Source organism: Sitophilus oryzae, unplaced genomic scaffold (genome assembly GCF_002938485.1).
Source record: "Sitophilus oryzae breed Bouriz unplaced genomic scaffold, Soryzae_2.0 scaffold_1989_pilon_pilon, whole genome shotgun sequence".
Classification (NCBI taxonomy): Eukaryota; Metazoa; Arthropoda; class Insecta; order Coleoptera; family Curculionidae; genus Sitophilus; species Sitophilus oryzae.
In genome coordinates, this window is record NW_022146711.1 from 91,816 (window position 1) to 112,642 (window position 20,827).

At 30.4% G+C, this 20,827-nt stretch overlaps 1 protein-coding gene and 2 long non-coding RNA genes across 4 annotated transcripts in view; 2 read left to right on the forward strand and 1 right to left on the reverse strand.

Moving 5' to 3' along the window:
• The window catches only part of LOC115883806, a gene marked incomplete in the record, with an annotated part of 163,537 nt that overhangs the window by 33,698 nt on the left and 109,012 nt on the right, over window positions 1-20,827 (reverse strand).
• LOC115883807 lies at window positions 12,039-13,346 on the forward strand. 2 transcript variants are annotated; one of them, XR_004050453.1, is made up of 5 exons: window positions 12,039-12,412; window positions 12,472-12,574; window positions 12,630-12,794; window positions 12,869-12,939; window positions 13,149-13,346. It is a non-coding gene; the product is annotated as an uncharacterized LOC115883807 (long non-coding RNA). The 2 variants fall into 2 exon arrangements; XR_004050452.1 differs by having other exon boundaries at window positions 12,042-12,412; window positions 12,869-12,935.
• On the forward strand, window positions 13,456-13,899 carry LOC115883808. Its single transcript, XR_004050454.1, has 2 exons — window positions 13,456-13,675; window positions 13,739-13,899. It is a non-coding gene; the product is annotated as an uncharacterized LOC115883808 (long non-coding RNA).

The following is a 20,827-nucleotide window of genomic DNA, read 5'->3' on the forward strand; positions in this document are numbered from 1 at the left end:
AGAGGCAAACGTTCCAGGAAATTCAGTCATTTATATAAAATCATTTACAAACAAATTTATTGTAAAAAATTTAAAAAAAAAAAAAAAAAAAAAAAAAAAAAAAAAAAAACGTAAATCACTTTTAAATTAAATTCTGGTGAAAAAAAAACCAAAATTAATAAACGTAAATCACTTATGAACAAATCATTATTTTAATTTCAAATTTATATTTCTGAAGTTATATTAAGTTATTTACTGTTTAGGGGTTCAAGGTTGCTATATATCAAGACAAATGCGAAACTTTAAAGGGTGTATTCTTTGTTATTTGTCAACATTTTTAAAATAAGCGAAGAGGTTGAAACAAACCATTTCTAATATTCGTTAATTTGACAAAAAACTGAAGCAACGATATGGAAAAAATGGATAGATTTGTATATTTAGAACGTTCTTCTTTATGACTTACCTTTCCATAAAATTCATTATTTGAGGTTTAAAAAATGTAAATCATTATGTATTGGACCAAAAAAATATTTTAGCAAAGAAGCTGTTCGCCTTAAAAAGATACAAACGACATAAAGATAATTGATTGACAAACATGTTTTAAGCTACCCTTCCTAAATCTTCCTTAAAATAAAAAGATTAATAGATGGGAATACATATTATACGCATGATCGAAAAAAACGGCGTCCAGTTGGCTGGGAAATGGTAATCGATGACATTTTCAGCGGAGTAAATTTACATTTAAATGACAGTGATCTTCATTTTAGCAGCTAGGCATGCAGCGAGTTTCCTGATCATATGGCATATCAAATAAAGTATTATTAGAAAAGCTCACTACATTGTTTTCTAGAAAAAAAAAAAAAAAAAAAAAAAAAAAAAAACATTTTTTGTTTTAAATCAAGTAGGTTTTAAAAAAACTACAAAAAAAAAAAAAAAAAAGTTTCTAAACAAATAGAATATCCAAATTAATTTATTTCCAATGACAATGTGTAAGTTTGTAATTGAAGTTAGTTAATAAGAATAATAGGTGTAGTATATTTCAACATCATTCACTGGTTTTAAAACATCAAAAATATGCATGTGTTTTCATAGCATAAATATATTATTAGTTAAAATAAACATAAAAAAAAAAAAAAAAGTATGTAAAAATGTTGCAATTTTATTAAAAAATATGTTATTCTAACACATATTTTTTTTTTTTTTTTTTATTAAATTAGTTTTTGTATTAAAATATAAATGTAATTTTTTTCCTAGGAAAAATAAACTTTATAACTTAATTTTCATAAATAAATTTATTTCTATTAAATTTTAAGAGCAAATTTGCACACAAGTTTATTTCACATATTTTGTAATACTGCTTCAGTGCCCATCATATCTGTGTCTATTAAAATTTGATGGATTGACATTACTGATCTAGAAGATAAAATGTACCTGGCACCTTAAAATATTGGCAATCAAAAAATGGCTAATTTTGTAAATGATTATCAATATAATGGTTAGATGAGATGCATGTAAACTTCTTTATGCTGGTTTTTTGAAGTTAGGTGATATTAATTATCTTCGCATCATCATTGGCTCTAATCAACTGTAGAGTATTCGTCAATCAACCTGAAATATGTATTATTTACTTTATATTACGAAAAATTATCATTTTCTTTTATGGTAATTTGAGTTAAATTAAATGTGATAGAATAAATATACATCAGTATTTAACATTTTATCATAGTACATCTATATATTACCTGCGATTTTATGCTAAATTAGTTTAAGATATTTCACTCATAATATTTAAACGAGTTCCTGAATGTACAATTTGTTTATCATGATGTCAAGTTCTAAATCTTGTATTGGTTGTCTAAAACTGTTTGATTTTGCTTTTAGTTATATTGTATCTCTATATTTTATTTAAAAAGGAAATTTTTTTTTTAAATAATGTTTATAATTACCTTCATCAGCCTTCATATCATTAAAGTTATTATTATCACTTATCATTATCAGTCATTATGTAGTTATTTGTTCATTTGTTGCTCTGTTTGTTGTTGTTTGTTTTCAAAGATCATTTTTGAGGTTAATGTCATATGAAACTTTTCGTAATTAGGCAACTGGTAAATGACGTGTGACGATAAATCATAAATAATAATGAACGTATTAAGTTAAATATTTACATATTAATTTAACATATCTATTTCATGTTTATAAATTACATAATTTTAATTTGTATACTCTTTAATTTTATATATTCATAATGAATTGAAATATATTTCGATATAACGTTTGGCAACCACGCAACTGAAGTGCAAGCGACATCTGTGCAAAAGAAGCAAAACCTCCCAAAAAAGTGAGAAAAGATATCTAAAAATTTCAGATTATACAAAATTATAAAAAAAAAATATTTTTCCAAATTGGAGAGAAATTAGGGTGACAATTTTTAACACGTGAGGAGCCATCTGGATTATGTGTTATCTGTTAAGTGGTATCCACAATAAGTGGATGCGAATTGCTCAAGGTAGGGCAACAGTATAGTAGCAAACGAGGGAGACCTACATCTAGCAGTGGAATTTATTGGCTGACTGATGATGATGATAACGATGATGATATCATTGAAAAAATCCCAACTTTAGACTTGATTCTAGAGGCTATCAAAAATGACCCACACATAACCACAATACGATAGGAAAAATTAAATTGTTAAAATGGATCGACAAATAAATAATATTGGTATATTTTACCAAAACAGAGTTTTCTGGAAGAACTATTTTTTTAACATAGGTAATACTTTTCTTTACTTTTTTCGTATCCGATAGTCTGTTGTTTAGTAATGGGCTACGTCCAATGCTTCCTGTTTAGCCAGCCATAGGTCGTCGAGGGTACATCTTTGGGTGCAAGCCGGACGTTAAAGAAGATGTTCCATATCCTGAAAGGCACTGCAGTTGCATTTGTCGTCATTTCTGTCCAGCAAACCCTATTTGATCAGATTAGATTTCACTGGGGACACCTCAGTTCTGATACGGTTGAGAATTTTCCAGGTTTTCCAGTCGCTAGAGACACCATTTGGTAGGTCCTCTTCAAACGACCATCGAGTGGGTAGTGGAAGGGAGGTTCATCCAGGGCGTGGCTTAAGTAACGGCGTCTGGATTTAAGTCTACTTGGGGCCGGCACTCTCTTGGCCAAAAAAATTGAGTGACGATTATCAAACGCCTGTTTTAGTTTCAGTGTGTTCATGATCTGGGCTTGTAAAACCTGCGGCCTTGTAAAGTTTTTCTAAGTGGGTGGGTTTCATACAACCTGTCACTTTTCTGCATGTTTCATTCAAACTAATGTTCACCTTTTTGCGTGGGCAGATCTACACCACACTGAGCAGTTGAGAAACATAGAGCTTAAGCAGAAGTTCTGACTACGATAGGCTTCGCTCTCCATTTGCTATTGGTCAGCTTCCTTATTAGGGAATTTCGGGCTTCTACTCTTTTGCGTATTTTTTCGCAGTGATATTTGTAAGTTAATGTTCTTTATCGTGCTGGACAGAACATTAACGCCAAGATAGAAAGAACGAAGCCAAGATAGGTAGGCATATCTGTATGTTCTACTGGTGTATTAATTATAACATAAGGAAAACTAGAGTTAAAGAACACCCTTTAACTTTGCAAGTTTAACTTTGAATACAAATTTGTATAGAAAACATTGCAAATCTAACAAATAACGACTTCTTACTCATAATTCTGCCCAAATATTTACTGGGCTCCGTATAGTTAACAAATTTAATTAAAAAGTTTATTAACAAAAAAAAATATACAAAAAATTACAATGACCTTTACTTTGTTACGTTGAATAATTCCGTCAAAAGATCATTCCGCTTGGGCAGTTCACCTTCTAGAAACGTAACGTATATGCATACGTATATATCGGAGTCGATTTGCATTTTACGACGCAAAACGCCGCCGCCATCTTGCCTTATCCGCATGGAGCTTAGTAAGAATTTGAAAAATCGTCTAATCTTAATCGAATTAACGGGGCCACCGGGAACGCCAAAGCTAAATTACATACTCCGTTGTAAGCTGAGATGGCCGGGTAAGGCGACACCGCTAGTCAACTAGACGAGAACAAAAAATTAGAAAACATTTCTGTTGTCTATTTTTACTTTTTACTAGTTACTACGTATATTGCAAATTAAATTGAATAACAACATATTTCTTGACACTAAATGAATTTGGAACTTCCATTTTCTTTAATTCACCTTTACTTACAAAACGTCTCGATGGTAATTTGTAGAGATGATTAACTTCAAATAATATAATAAAATTAAAATATCAACATGTCAATTTGAAGAACATATGAAAGTATATCTGTGCTTAGTTTTTATAGTCTAAACTGTTACTACATGTGAATTATGTGATTGCTGAAGACCAGATAGATATGTTATTGTTAAAATGAAAACTTCAAGACAAATGAAAGAAATTTTAAATAAATAATCAGTACAAATCTCAGAGCAGTAGTTAAAAATGAAGTACAAATGAATACGAATCAACGGACCTCTCTCCGGTACCGGTACTGATGGATATAGATCCTACTGAGTATCGACCCCTATCTGCGGAATTGCATTGCTGATAGCTAACCGGCCACGTCGTCGGCAGCAGATAACAAAACATAAATAACGATGCAGCGAACAACTTTGGTATTGGAGAGTACTGGAATACAGAGGGAACTGTAACTGCTACTGAGTTATATGTACTGTTTTTAAGTTTACTTTTGCGGAACCGTAACCATATTCGAAATTATTTCGTATTATTTCAAAACACAAACTTAATTAAAAAAATATTATTATTAAACTTTAAAATATATTAAAAGTTTGTTTATAACTAGTTATTTTATCTGTTAAATACCGATCATTTTGCTTCTAGTACGAAGCAATCCCTATGCGGTAGTTTTGATGGAAGGCTGTAATTGTGTCTCGACTATTTTTTATTAGTATGTAAAGTTCGTAATGATTTGCCCTATAGTCATAAATTTGAACCTTAAGATACCTCTACCAAATAAAGAGGACAGCTAAGATCAAATGATAAAAAATTTGGCAAAACACAAACATCAAATTTTCCAAAACTGAGTAATAAAAACTTTAAATGCGGTTTGCAGCCAGTAAACAAAATTTAGTTAAATTCTAAATTAAAGGTTAGAATGATATAGATCCGGCAGAACTGGAACCTGGATATAGGTCCATGATGCGTGATATAACCCCGGTAATGCTTTCTTTCAAGCTAAAGTTGAATTCTGTGACTAGATTCAATGTCACTTGACTCAAAGCACATAAAGGCTCCATCAAATTTATGATTGTTAGAAAGAAAAACTTCTGTCTGTCGTATCTAGATGTTCTTCCCAGAGGATATGAAGGATCTATTAGCATTCTGTATTAGAAAACCGACAAATACAGGACAAAGTTTAAGTTTCCTGTCGAAACATTCCCAAATAACCAAGAAAAAAATTATTTTATGTCATGGACGAAACACCATTTGCAGCGACTAAGCATGATCTAATATAGACAGTTGTGGGAAAACTGAAAAGAAAAAAAAAAAATGCTTCAGAATGGTTACTCTGAGAACAAATCTGCCTCTCGACAACATTTATGTCGAATTGTACAAGAGACTCATTGGTTTACCAGCCTGAGACAGATCTTTTGATTATTCAGAAAATATAAGGCGAATAATAAACAATATAACATTAAAATTGCTTTTAAGTCTGGAACGACTCTAAGAAACGTCATAATAATTACACGATGAGGAACACAGTAGTAGAGAGATCACCAAGCACCTTGTGAATGCGATTTGCTTCATATTGTGTCATAAACGTCTCAAATGTGTACGACCCTAATGACTTAATTAAATATAATGCCAAGGGTGCGTGAGGTGAAACAGTTTGTTGTGGTTTTGGAGACCATGTGGTTCAAGCAGTACAATATCAAGTAGTCGATAACTTAAGTAAGATTGTAAAAGACTGTCAAGAAACCCTCACATCCTCAAAAAGTGCAACCTAAATAAGCCATTTTTATATTAAGCAACAATAATAGCTTCAACTTTTTAACACTTAACAAATATAATGCCATACAAAAAGAGGTGAAACAATGAAGTTAGGTTTTGGAGACCATGTGGTTCAAGCAGCACAATATCAAGTAGTCGATAACTTAAGTAAGATTGTAAGATTGTTCACAAGAAACCTCATTCAAAAAAGTGCAAATTTAAATAAGCCATTTTTATATTAAGCAACAATAATAGTTTCAACTTTTTAAGTATCGAAATAAGCTTCATTCAGAACCTCGCAATTAATGGACTAAATTAGTGGTTTCAATTACACTTCATATTTTTTAGTTTACGATCATTCACAATGTTTAAAAAATACAATTAAAATTAATAGAATATCCTAGCAACAGCTTCCGTTAGTCAGTTGTATCCATAAAGCCTAATATTTAGCTTATAAAACGATAAACTTTTGATTTCAAACAATTTCTTTTGACTTGACGAAAGAGAATCAAAGGCCAAAATGACATTTCTCGCATATTTTGAAGCATAATTACTGGAAAAGTTAAAAGTTTGATAACTTTTTCTACTAATTGAAAATGTCTACCACTAATTTTAACTTTCTGAATGCTTATACATCGAAATTAAAGGAACAAACTTTTCCGCTAATTGAAACGACTAATTTATTCCACTAATTGCGAGGTTCTGAATGAAGCTATATCCATAATATGGAAAGACAGGTAGTTTTTAAGGGTTTCACAAACATGACAGAACTCGCTTCTTATTGTCTCTAACTGGTGCCCTTACCTCTTGAGCATATTTAGCGGACAGCCCCACGTTTGAAAGAACCCAATTCTGTTACGTGTGAGTGCCCTAGTAGTATACAGGGTGTTTCAAAAAACATGTGCCATCTCTCGTGGGGAGATTCCTCACGTAAAAATAAGATTTATTTTTCCTATCAACATAGGTCCGATTGTGCTTTGTTTCGTAACTACAGGGTGTTAAAAACTTAATAATCTTTCGAATTATTATAATTTTCTTCCAAGTACATTCAGTGATTCGAGTGAAATTTTGGGGGTAAAAGTTCCTGTAAATACGACCTATTTTAAAGCTAACAAAGTGTCGACATATTCACCAGGGACGTGCATTATTATGCGTTATCACTGGAATTTAAAAAAAAACATGTGCGCCACTGACTTTTATCTTTTGATATCAAAGTTGTGTAGGCCGTTTAATGCCAATTAAAAGTTATCCCTTGATATTTTGTCGAATTCGGCCTCCTTGATGAGATAAACGCAATTTTATTAATCACAATTAATAAAATTAAAATAAAAATAAAATTGATAAATTATATATTTTACCTAATTTATTGTTGAATATTATTACTATTAGTTATCACACAGAGTTATTATTACTATTAGTCCAACCTACAGCAATTTTAAATAAAAAAAATAATGGTATTTAAGATAATTACAAAAACCTAATTTTAAAAAGTTTAACATCATGTAACTCTAAAACTATGCATTTCTTTTATGCAAGAATCAATAAGTACCTATTTAAAACTTTCGCAAGTTGATGATATTATTTTTTTTTAAAGGATGCTATAGACTTGAGTCAAAGCAAATTAATAAAATTGCGTTTATCTTGAGAAGGAGGCCGAAATCGACAAAATATCAAGAGACATCTTTTAGTCAGCATTAAACTGCTTACACTATTTCGCTAACAAGAGGAAAAAGAGTCAGTGGCGTACATGCTTTTTTTAGAAAAATATTCCAGTGATATTAAATCAAAAAATGCCATATGCACGTCCCTTGTGAATATGTCGACACTTTTATAGCTTTAAAATATGTCGCATTTATAGTTACTTTTACCATCAAAATTTCATTCGAATCGCTAAAAGTACTTGGAAGAAAATTATAATAAATCGAAAAAATATTCAGAATTTAACACCCTGTAGCTACCAAACAAAGCAGAATCAGACGTATGTTGATATGAAAAATAAATCTTATTTTTACGTGAGAAATCTCCCCACGCGAGTGGCACATGTTTTTGAAACACCCTGTATAAACTCAGTAGTTTAAGGATTTACATTAGTTCGCACCTGAAAATACAATAAAAGACAAAGGAATTTCGAAATTCGTCTAGTAACAATACTGAATCATTGTCTACCACAAACTATCTTTACTGAAGTAAAGTTTTTTTAATATGCGCGTAATACTTTGTTCAAAATGTTGTTTTGTGTCGTATTAATGACATTTTTACTATTTATTTAGTTATCTGAAACATCCATACGAAAAATAAATCACTCAATCAAATCCAATCAAATTTTCCTCGTGGCCAAAAAAACAATTCCCGTCGAACAAAGTAACAGAACGAGGTAGATTTCATTAGAGAAAGTTCATTACACTATCGATTCCCTTCACCCCAGATATCGGAAGACACAATAAAATTGATCGGAAGGGTGGCTGAGCACTCGGCCAAATAAGTCTCTCGGACAATTTTCGAAAAATTGAGAGATACGATCTAGTTTTATTGTAACAATGGGGCGGTAACCCTACGGAGCGCATAGTAGGAGATGGCTGAATTCAATTTGGTTCGTAAAATTGCTTTAGTTTCGATTAACACTGATACGACTCACTAACATTAAAATACCTAATTGGAATGAACTTGAAAACAAAATGGACTTATACAAGTTTGATGGTTTTTTTCTTCAGTATTTAGGGTTTGTCATATGTTGAAAAAACTCTAAGGTCTATAGTGTTTGTCTTCTTTCTATATCTGCATCCAGTACCCTGTACAGGGTGTCCCATTTTGGTTGAAATCGTACGATATCTGCGTTATTCGCGAAGATAGAAGTGCGCGCACAAACCTGTCCCACTTTTTTGTAAAACGGAAGTTGCCGTAAACAAAATTTTCATAGCCCTCTTCGTTTCTGATCTACAGGGTCTTTTTGAAAATTTTGCAGTTTGGGACACCCCCTCTATCTCTGTTGTTGTTAAAGGTATCGAGAAGGTAAAAACTGTTTATTGTAGGACTTTTTACGTAGAATACAGTGACCTAGTCTGTTATTCTATGAAAAGAATATTTTTAAAGATCTGAACTAAAGTTATGTTGTATTAAATGGAACACCCTGTATATTTATAAATTATATGATCTGGCTTGCTATAAGCTTTTCAAAAATATATGTCACTCTTTATTTTCACTATTTACTGCAATATTTAAAAATTTGCATTAAAAGATCATATTTATTAGTAGGCCATGGTTGATAATAAAAGAAACTAAAGAATTATTAAAAGTATACTGCTATCTGTCTTTTGTTTTATTTTGGGAGCCACTAATAAATTCTTTATTTATTAGGGAAACTTAACTCTCTACCGCTATTTGTAAATCTTGGAAGCTCTCGTACCGGGACTTTTAGATATTCCTTTAGCTAATTTACGTGAAATATACTTTCAGCAAGATGGGGAAAACCATGACCATATGAGAATTTTGTTAAATTATTATTAAATTTCTGAAATTAATGAATTAAAAACAATGCACCCATATGCTGGCCTCCCTGATTCCCAGATTTGTCCGTTCTCGATTTCTGATTTTGAGGGTTTTTGAAATATGAAATATATCGTGGTAAGTGCAACAATGTCGAAAACCATGCTTTAATACATGCGTCAAAAATGCTTTAATAATGTAAGCTTTTAGTTATTTGCAAACCCATCCCGTTATAACAAATTGCGTTATAAAAAAAAAGAAAAATATACTCAGATATATTAAGATCTATACAATGTTCTTTTCAACAATATGTTCGGCAAGATTTATCCGGTTTACCATATCTTATCTGAGCTAAATGTTCTTTAAATCTAGTTAATATAGATCTTCTAGTTTGCCCAACATATTTCTGATTACAATCTTTACAAGAAATTTCAAAATACCCGACCTTTCCAGTGGAGGTGTTTTATCCTTTGGATTACCTAATAACTGTTGTAATTTATTATTAGCACTATACACATAATAATTTAAAATTAATTAAACAAGTCTCAAATTACAGGCAATTAGATGCATATGAAAGCATCAGAATTAACAAATGTAAAGATAGTATGAACAGAGACAACGGTCCAATTCCTTCAAGTTCTTTGTTCCTACTACTCTAGTGGCCGAAATCTGTTACGCTCAGTGGGCTCTGACTCGGTTGGCTAGATTTTGCCACGCCCACTCGGTGCCCACTGAGCGAGTAGATAAACGCTCAACTTGTAGATTGTACTTTAGTTTATAATCATCTGCTGATGATGCTAACATGGTTAGAGAAACGCGCATCCAGTGTAAAAGTAAAAGTGTTTTGGTGTATTGTGGTGATTTAGTGTTTTTATTTTGCTGTGAACACCAAAGGTTCCAACCCTCAACAGTAACATGTCCATTATAAATCGAAACGTTAATGAACTAATTGCGTGAAAACTCTATACAGGGTGGTCCGAACTGTATTCCGGAAACTTCGGCACCATATTCTACAGATAAAAATAAGTTAAAAAATTTGTATAAATGCTTACTTTAAGAGATACAGGGTGTAGAAACTTCATTTTTATTTCGATTTTCTGAAGTCTGGGAGTTTTTTGATATGAAAAATTTGATTTTGATGTCAATATGACTCCTACTAGTAGAGGGCACCACCTACAAGTGTTTTAACTGTTTTGAAGCGTAATAACTTTTTGTCCGTACCTGTATAAAACTACCGAGCGAAAAAATAAACATCTCTGTGACTTTTTACGTAAAAAATATCTCTTTGTAAAAATCGCTACGAGCAACCGTTCTTAAGATATTTAGAATGGAAATAGACAATACATGTCATTATTGACGAAAAATAAACACGTAGAGTAGATATAGTTATTTCACTGAAATAATAAATTTGGAAAATTTTTATTTTTTTAAATTAATCATAAATTTTTCTGCAAAAAATGATGATAAAACAGTTTCTGTTGAACTTTTAGCACAAAAACATTTCAAATTTATGATTTCAGTCTAATAATTATTGTCAACATGTTTAATTTATGTCAATGATGACAGGTATTGAGAAATTCGATTCCAAATATCTCGAAAACCATTACTCGTAGCGATTTTTACCAAGAGATCTTTTTCACGTAAAAAATATCGTAAATGTATATTTTTTTACTCAGTAGTTTTATACAGGTACGGACAAGAAGTTATTACTCTTCAAACCAGTTAAAAAATATATAGGTGGCGCCCCCTACTAGTTGGAGTTATATTGACATCAAAATCTAATTTCTCATGTCAAAAAACTCCCGCGCACCAATGTTCATCCACATATTGACGTTACTTCAGAAATTATTTAGAAAAAATCGATATAAACATGAAACTTCTACATCCTGTATCTCCGAAACTAAGCATTTTAGAACATACATTTATACGAACTTTTTTACTTATTTTTATCTACAGAATATGCTGCTGAAGTTTACGAAATACAGTTCGGACCACCCTGTATATATGTGGCGAAATCAGCGCCGTTCTAAAATCTAGTCTAAAATAAATTCAAATAAATCAGTTTTAGATAAATAGTTGTAAATAGTCCTTTAAGTGTTTTATCGTTATTCTTTTGTTAGTTAGTGTAAAATAAATTGTGTTTAAATAAATTAGTCTTTTTATCCACACGGAATCGACGAAAAACGTAACAATATATCTACTAGTGTTGGGAAAATTCGAATTAAATAATACGTCTAATTCGATAGTAAATTAAAACTAACTAATTCGAATTATCTTTTTCGATATAATCGAGATAAAAATTAGTAGTATTTTGTATTATATCTGTGGTAACCGAATTACAAATGAACATAAAACATAACCTCTTATGAACGAATACGAATATTAGTAATTAGTATAGTACTATTAGTAGTATCCTTGTAGTATTCTTTCGTTCTGAACGAACTGAAAATTTTCACTTAAACTGATTTATAAAGGGAATCGACAAAGAAAGGAACGATCCGATATAGAAAAATCCAGAAATCATTGTTATTTCCTATACCACGTAGGAATAAATCAGTTTAAGTGAAAATTTTGAGGTGGCGGTATTCGTCCTACGGGGTATTTGTCCTACCAACCGAACGTCACTTCGGGCATGTTCGGTAGTCCTAAAAATTCCTGTTTCAGGAATTTTGTCCTGGCTAACGTACTAAATCTGTCAACGTCGCATACTTTTCAATCTTGTTTTGTTTTGGAATTTGACAAGATTAACCTCAGAAAAAGTTTAAAATTATAATTTTTATGAACATTGACGAATAATGTTATGAATAATGTAATAGAACCTGATATAAAATAATCCGGAAATATTTACAAATAAAGCATAAACAAAATGAAAGTGATAGCAACACGATTACCTTTGATAATGTGTTTTTTATATAAGAATACGTCTACATGGGTTGAAATCTCAGGTGTGTATCTAGATAATATGTATTCAAACAAAAGCTGTAAAACGATTAACAATTTTTAGAAAATATTAAGCTATCCACAAATTCCTGAAAATAAATTAGCCGTGATTTGCGGAAAAAATGTTCTTAATTATTTTTCCCACATGATGTCCTTTCAGGTTCCAGGTATGTGATATTGTTTTAATTGCAAGATCGTAGCTTACAAAAATTCATTCTTCAGGAAACAGCACGGGCATGTATTAGGCATAATAAGTAATTATAAAAATATGAGCAAAAATGAGATGGTTTAAAAGAGTGAAAATTTTAAGGTTAAGAAATCTGAAACTCAAAGGAAAACTGATTAAAAACTGATAAATAAGTACCGTTAAACTGGAAAAGCAAACTAGTAAGTATTTTATTATGAATCTATTCACTATAACATTGTGGTATTTTACGAAATGTATTTCTTTTGAATTACAGCTATACGCATAATACAAAAGACAATTTATCATCTTTAAAACCATAAGGCATATGATATATGAGATAGGTAGGTATGTACCATGTGGTAGGTACAATATGATCGAAAAAAAAACGGCGTCAGTGATGGCTATGAAATGAAGATCGGTGTCTTTTATATGTAAAATTATATAGGGAATGTCAAGGATCGTCATTTCCAAGCCAACTGGACGCCGTTTTTTCGATTATATGAGACATAAGTGTCAGCCTTCCTAGACCACAGACCTTTATATTATACTTCTAGCACAAGGACATATCGGCAAGCCTTAGGTTGGTGTTTACGCGTGTAGGTGTGAATCGCTATGGTGATCTGGTCGGAGATAGAAAAATATAAAATATTTATTACATAACCACACTTAATCTGATGATTTCCTATGCATTCAATACCAAGTTCAATACATCTGATTGTAATAAGCATATTGGCCATACTCTTCATATACATGAAAATCGTATCAATCGTGTATCACATAGCACATTTAAGAGGACTGATCCTATAAAGGCATTTATTTTTGTTTTCTATTTATAACCTCGTTAACTCATTTATTTTGTAGATTTATTGAATATTAAGCTCTAGGATAAAAAAACCTGCTTAGACAGAACATGGGTATTTTCGAATACTTTATTTAGAAGATCTTGTCAGGACAATGATATAAGATTACAGAAAAATATCTGACGTAGGACAAATGTATAAAGTCTTCAGGATACCCTTCGGGAACAATTTAGAATGATGCAGCGTAAACTACAGTAAAGTCTGAACATTAAAGCATAAAGGTAAATAAATTATCCATACATGTGTGCAGCAAAGTCGTAATATAATAAATTTATTGTTTTCAGAAACAAAATCCACAACTTATTCTGCCAAATACAAATAGTACACATCTTATTTTACTAAGCGTGTTGACCGTACTCTTCATACACACAAAAATCGGCACCCAAGGCCTGAAATGCCAACTCTAGTATACCTATTCTATGTAATAAATATTTTTTTAAGTATATTTATTTGTATTATTATCTTTCTAGATTAAAATATTTTTAATCAGTCTGAGAATCAATATGAATTTATTTTTAAAAAAGAACGAGTATACCTAAAAGCAAAAATGATTTAAGTTAGTATGTCAAAATAATAAGTTAAGGTATTTTTAGAAAACCTGTATTTTAAATTGCAAAAGCTGATAGAATTTCAAATATTTTTCAAACTAAAAAAATGTATCGATCTGAATTAATTTTTCAAATATAACCAGAAAAAAATATCTATCTTAAAGTTGCAGCTGTGGTTGCAATACTCTGTATTGCTAAAAAACATTTTATTTATTAAAATTACAAAATTACGGTATAAAGTTATAAAAAAGTACTTTATAAAAAAAGATCTCCAAATTGTCAAGAAAATAATAAAAAGGGAAAATTCTGAAATTTACAGAAATTTCTTTTTCACTTTATTCCAATTATGTTAATGAGAGTGAAAGTAAAGACTATGGAGAGCTTATTCGTAGTAAAGTAACTAGTTAATTAGTTATTCTGTGTATAGCAAAGACTACCTGTAACGACCCCTAAAAGTAGTTAATAATAATTTAACATTAATAATTAGGTATTTCTTGCCTGAGTGCCTTGAGACAAAACCGGTAAAATAATAAGAACAAAATATGTGAGCAAAGGAATTCATAAAAACCGTAATATGTAAAGTTGATTAAAACAAATTACATATAAATATATATAAATACTGTAAAATCAAAAAAAAAACAGCTGGAAGAGCAGCAATTTTTTTTCAATTGTATAGTACTGTATGATCGAAAAAAAACGGCGTCCAGTTAGCTTGTTAATGATTATCGATGACATTCCCCATATAATTTTAAATATAAAATGACAGCAATCATTATTTCATAGCCGACCACTGTGACCATTGTGTATTATTCTTATTACTAATACTGCACCCAATCACTTTTTTGACAATAATCTATAAAAAATAAAAAGGTAAACAATTTTTCATATTATAAAATAATTTATTTCATTACAGGCCATAGGCACAAACCGTCATTTTTACTCCGAATAGGACATGCTATTTTTTTCAAACGTCACAAATATTTTTTTATAAACAATTTCAAACTTTGCAAATAATATAACAAGATTTAAAAAGTAATACCTTGTAACTAATTATACCGTATGATCGAATAAAAACGGCGTCAGCGATGGCTATGAAATGACAATCGATGACATTTCCCATATAAATTTACATATAAAATGACAGCGATCTTCATTTCATAGCCATCGCTGAGGCCGTTTTTATTCGATCATACGGTACTTATATCGAGAAACTATGGTTACACTCGTTGAATTTGACACTTTATATCAGTTTAATAATATATTTTCGTACTTTTGTGCTTATGCGTAAAAGTGCTTTATTTTTATGCCTAGGCATTAAAATTACTTTTATTTTATAATCACGTCGCCAAAATTAATACTTTTGTTGCGTTTGAAAAAAAAATCATTTATTTGTAAGTTTTATAACATATCTAATTAAATTGGGCCGAAAGGAGTCAGTTCTGAACACACATCCGTGGTTCTGAATCATTCTTAATTTATTTTTAAAAAAGAACATAAATACCTAAAAACAAAAAAAATTAAAGTTAGTAGATATGTCAAAATAATAAGTAAATTAGATATTTTTAGAAAACCTGTATATTTATTTAATTGGAAAAACTGATGAAATTTCATATATCTTTCAAATTAGAAATTGTATCCTAATTAATTTTTACTCTAATTGCTAAAAAACGAATATTACAAAAATTAAGTTATAAAGTGAGTTTAGTTATATTAAAGTTCACCATATTGTCAAGAAAAAAAATTATTGCTTTTAAATTAAAAAATTATGTGCAAGTTAGGTTAAACTACAAGTTAAACAATATAGATAATCAAAAAGTTTTTTGATAAAATTTGCTTTTTATGATGTCAGATCATTTCTATGAAAAATACACTAGATAGAATACATTAGATTTTTATTAAAGACGCTGATGGGTAACTAAAACATTGACTAATAAACCTTGTCCATTTTAATATAAGAGGTCACGACATATTCCCCTTGGAATCTTTGTGAAGGTGTAAGGGGTGTATAATAAATTAATCCTTGTTTTATAATAAAAACCATAAAACATTTATTTGTGAGTTAAATAAACGCCTGCCCTCGCCTGTCATAGGCAACCAAAAATACATATAAAAAAATCTTGTAACTTTAGATGAACTTTAGTAATTATGTCAGTAAACTCTTAATTGGGCCTCTAGTCTATTATATTTAATGTACAAATATATTATTAAATTTTAATCATAGATTAAATATTTTAATCTAAGCATTAAGTAATAAAACTATTTGTGCCCATTTATCATAAGAGGTCACGAAATATACTCTTGGTAGTACACAAAACAGTGTAAGGGGTGTAAATAAAATGTATAATCATTGATTTTTTATAATATAAACTATAAAACATTTATTTCTTATTTGTGAGAATAAAAAAACAAAACAATGCATAATATAAACTATTTTAGAATTAGGTATAGGCAACCAAACACACAAGAAAAATAATTTAGATAAAACCTTGTAATTATTTATTAAATATGTCAATAAAGTCTTAATTAAGTCTCTAGTCTATTTCTATTTTATATTTACATAATATAAATACCTTACACTCTTTTTCCGACACAGAAAATTTTATTAATTGCTTCTTGAAAATGCGACAACCTGACAACGCTGTTTTTAACGTTCGGGACGCGTTCGGGTGGACGACTCTACCCGAACAACTGGTAGGACAGATGCTCATTAGGACAGATGTGGTTCTCCCAAAATTTTCATTTCGTTCAGAACGAAAGAATACTACTATTATTTGGTTCATTTCCATCTCACCCAAATTTCACCGAACACCTGCCGAACACTAAAATTAATTTTCTTCTTTTATCTAAATAATTATTGATTGCAACTGATAAAATGAAAAGAAATACGAACCGCACGTAAACAAGGACATACTTATATCGTTTTAGAAGAAGCTTTTATTTTAGATAGGAGCTTTTCAATAGGAATTGAAACAATCATAAACTCGGCACTTTTAAATTTAAAATTTTAAATTATGGTTTAATTTATTAAACGGCTTCGGCACAGTTAATAGGATACATTGAATAAAGAACATTTTTTTTATTTTTTATTCAGTGATAGAATATAGGTATGGCAATGGTTCAGAATGTGTTTAAAATAGCCCCTAGATGAGCACTAGCTGGGACGAATTTATTTTTAGGTTAAATTTATAATACTACTAAATAATTCGAATTATTAATTCGATTGTGAAATATGAATTATTACTAAATATTCGATGGTGAAAATAATTCGATTATTCCCATCACTATTATTTACCAAAAATAACAGACACTATTCTTAAGTTATCAAGAAATACAAAAGCACCTGTCTCATTTGTACGGTGTGATAAATGTCATTATTTATTCGGGAAACCATTAGAGTCATTTTCGAACCCTATAGCGCGTTCTAGTTGTTTGGGGATGGAAAATCAGAATAAAAGATAAAAAGACGAGCGACCAAAGAAGTGAGGAGAGGGAGGGGTAGTGCGAACGTTGAGTGTAACGAAGGGGGTGGATTGATTTCATTACAGAGAGGTTATTAAACCGTAAGGGTATCGATCCAAGCAAAATTAATGTTTGTGAGTTTTTTTTGGCCAGAAATATTAGAATTTGTTAAGTCCGATTTGGTTCGCTTTGATTTTGGAAAACAATTACGCCTACCTCTAATTTACAGGGTGAGTCTTAAATAAGTGCAAATATTTTTAGGGGTAGTATATCTCGACCCCATAAACACGATAACATTGATTTTAGTTAAAGAAATATAATTTCTTGATAATATGATAAAGTAGGTAGTAGATTAAATTTAAAAGAAAGAAAACCCACAAAAGATCCAATGGTTCTCAAAATTTAAGGAAAAACATTTTTTTTGGGAACTTTTCCAAGTAAAATAACTCAGTTATTTTAGACGTATTTGAAAAACGATAAAGAGAAAATATGTTTATTTTATCGAGACATACTAGCCCTGAAAATCTTTACACTTATTTAAGACTCACCCGGTATATAATCAAATATGCCTTCATAGTCAAAAGTTTTTGCTTACAAGTCGACTATTTTAGTATTTTTGCTTCGCATACTCTTTATTTTTAATGACCAATGATGTCTGTTTCCAGAGTTGCCTTAGTCTAATTAATATTATTAATAATAGTCTTTTGACTGTATTTCTATACAGGGTGGTGCCTCTAATACGCCGCGGAGGCTCCAAGGAGAGCGACAGTTTGTATTGAAATGAAATTTTGTGAGCATATGTAGGTTAATTTAGAGCACTTTTTAAAAATATAGAGAGTTTTACAGAGTGTCCGCAAAAAAAGTTACATATCAAAGTTGTGTTTTTTGTAATAGAACATCCTATATATTATTTAATTTTCGGATTCTACGAGAAAAATAAAGGTGAGTTTTATAAGAGAAGTATATGACTAAAATGTAAGGTTTTTGACATATTTAATATTTTCTAGAAATAAAGAACAATTTTTAAATGCTACATAAATTGGAATTTACACGGTATAGCCTAATATGTAGTTAAATTAACTATTGTACTTTAAATCAAGTTAAAACTTAATCCAAAAAGTTATACAGGGTGGGACAAAATTAATATTGAACATTGGTCACATTTAAAAGCATATTAATCTTTTATTTTAAATGGAACACCCAGTATATTATTCCGATATTCAATGGAGAATTTATGTCTCTTCAAAAGAAAAAAAAAAAAGGTTGCTTACCCCTTTAAACAAAGATTTTCCTAGATATTTTCAATTTCATGATTTTCTGAGTAGATCTTTATTATTTGATAAAATCTAGGTGGCTGTGATATGTCTGACGTTACTTCAACATAGCTCTCTACTCTCTAATTAGTCCAATTTTAATAACTAGTTATCATTTTGTGTCAGTTAAAACAAAAAAAATTCTCAGAAATTTTCCGAAAATGCAAACTTATCCTACATCAGAAAGAATTGATATGATTCTATTAGTTGGTGAATGTAGTGTGCATTCACCAATTAATAGAATACTTAAGTGCTCCTGATTTTATCTAGTCTGTTTTTTTTATGGGGATGTGTTAAAAACAGTGTTTACAAAATTCGACCAACTATTGTCGACAACATTTGAGAAATTATTGTAGCTGCTTTTCGAGGTAGAACTCCATATTATTTTTTTTTTCTTATGCAAAATCATAAAAATTAAAAAACCTAGGAAAATCTTTGTCTGAGGGGGAGGCAACCTTATATAAATATACTGGGTGTTCCATTTAAAATAAAGGAGTAACTTGCTTTCATTTCATTAGTCACTTTTAGTGACTAATGATCCATATTAATTTTGACTCACCCTGTATAACTTTTCGGGTCAAATTTCAATTTTTTCTAACATACAATGGTTTCTGTAATTACATATCAGGCTATACAAGGTCAACTAAAATTTAGGTGGCTATTATCGAAATTTAAAATTTATTCTTCATTTTCACAAAATGTGAAATATGTCAAAATCCCTAGATTTTAGGTATATGCTTCTTTAATAAAACTCACCTTTATTTTTTTCCTAGAATCCGAAAATCAATTAATATATAGGGTGTTAGAAATTACACCATTAGAAAAAACACAACTTTGATATATAACTTTTTTTGGGAACACCCTGTATAATTCTATATATTTTTATAAAATGCTTTCAGTCAACCTACATATGCCGCCAAAATTTCATTTAGATATAAACTACCGTTCTTCTTGGAGCTTCCGCGGCGTATGAGGCGCCACCCTGTACTGTCATCTCTCATTTTCGAATTTTTGTCTTGTAAAATTAGATAAACAAGTTGAACTCTTCGAAAGACATTTCTTTTTGACTATCTGAAACTTACTTTCCTTCTTTTTCGACATAACTCAGGGAACAAAACCAAACGGTTCCAACTGGCTTATAAGCTGCCTTGAAAACATTTTTGTTTTTCTAATTACTTTTGTCCCTTTTTAACAGGTAATAAATGGTACCGATCTATATATTTTTATAAAATGCTTTCAGTCAACCTACATATGCCGCCAAAATTTCATTTAGATATAAACTACCGTTCTTCTTGGAGCTTCCGCGGCGTATGAGGCGCCACCCTGTACTGTCATCTCTCATTTTCGAATTTTTGTCTTGTAAAATTAGATAAACAAGTTGAACTCTTCGAAAGACATTTCTTTTTGACTATCTGAAACTTACTTTCCTTCTTTTTCGACATAACTCAGGGAACAAAACCATTTTTGTTTTTCTAATTACTTTTGTCCCTTTTTAACAGGTAATAAATGGTACCGATCAAAGCAACACATTAGTGTGTCCAACAGGATTTTAATTCACAGGAAAATTTTATTTTCTGTCTTTTTTTGGGATGTCTGTCGAAATCTCCGGAGTCGTTGGAAGACTTCCAACTTTTGCTTCGACAAACAGTTACGACTACTTCCAACCGCCATGGTAAAAAGTTTTCAACACTATCCTTACAAGTAATAATTAAACACTAAAGTTTTTTCAGACATTTAACCTTTTTAATTCTGATAAAATCTTATTATATAAAAAATGTGAACTTTGTATTTAAACATGACACACGTAAGACACATCCAAGTATATTTGATATCAATAATTAAACTTTTAGTTACGTAACCTAGGGCGCGATTTTTAAATTCATTGTTGCCAACCATGGACATATTCGGCGCCGGGTTGACTAACTAAAATTTAAATTTCGCTCTGGGGATTCAGGTGGTAGCTCTGCTGTAAAAAATGTCAAGTTGCCGCATTTATTTATTTATTTCTTGACATTGTCATTTGTTTTGACACTTTCGTTTAACGAGTTTTTGG